Source organism: Buceros rhinoceros, unplaced genomic scaffold (assembly GCF_000710305.1).
Source record: "Buceros rhinoceros silvestris isolate BGI_N320 unplaced genomic scaffold, ASM71030v1 scaffold19638, whole genome shotgun sequence".
In the NCBI taxonomy this organism is placed as follows: Eukaryota; Metazoa; Chordata; class Aves; order Bucerotiformes; family Bucerotidae; genus Buceros; species Buceros rhinoceros.
Genome location: NW_010428856.1, coordinates 503 through 901, shown reverse-complemented (window position 1 = coordinate 901; position 399 = coordinate 503). Strand labels below are relative to the sequence as shown.

At 63.9% G+C, this 399-nt stretch overlaps 1 protein-coding gene across 1 annotated transcript in view; it reads right to left on the bottom strand.

The window, feature by feature from the left end:
* The window catches only part of AAR2 (AAR2 splicing factor homolog (S. cerevisiae)), a gene marked incomplete at its 5' end in the record, with an annotated part of 4,921 nt that overhangs the window by 4,023 nt on the left and 499 nt on the right, over nucleotides 1-399 (bottom strand). The gene's annotated exons all lie outside the window — the stretch shown is intronic.

The window sequence follows — 399 nt, the reverse complement described above, 5'->3', positions numbered from 1 at the left end:
GCCACACAGGGGCAGCCCCCCCACCACTCCAGACTGGGAGCCACTGGCTGCTGCCTTGGGAACCACCTGCTGGGAGACCCTGTACCACCTCGCCACCCAAACGGGAACGAGAGTTAAAAACTACCATGTTCAGCCTCATTCAGTGCTCCCGGGACCCCATAAACTCTGTCCTCAAGAGGTTCACTGAACAGGCAAATTGCCAGGCTGGTGCCAGACCACAGCACCTCTTGCATGAGATGCAGCTCACGACCGTCAGCGGTCGCTGCGCTGGACTCCATTCGCGGCGATCTGGGCCCTGAGCGCAGCACCCAGCAGCGAGAGCGGCAAACGCGGCAGCCTGGCGGCTCCGGAGACCGAGCAGCACCTCCGAGCAGCAGGGCGGCGGGAATGGGCCCTGCA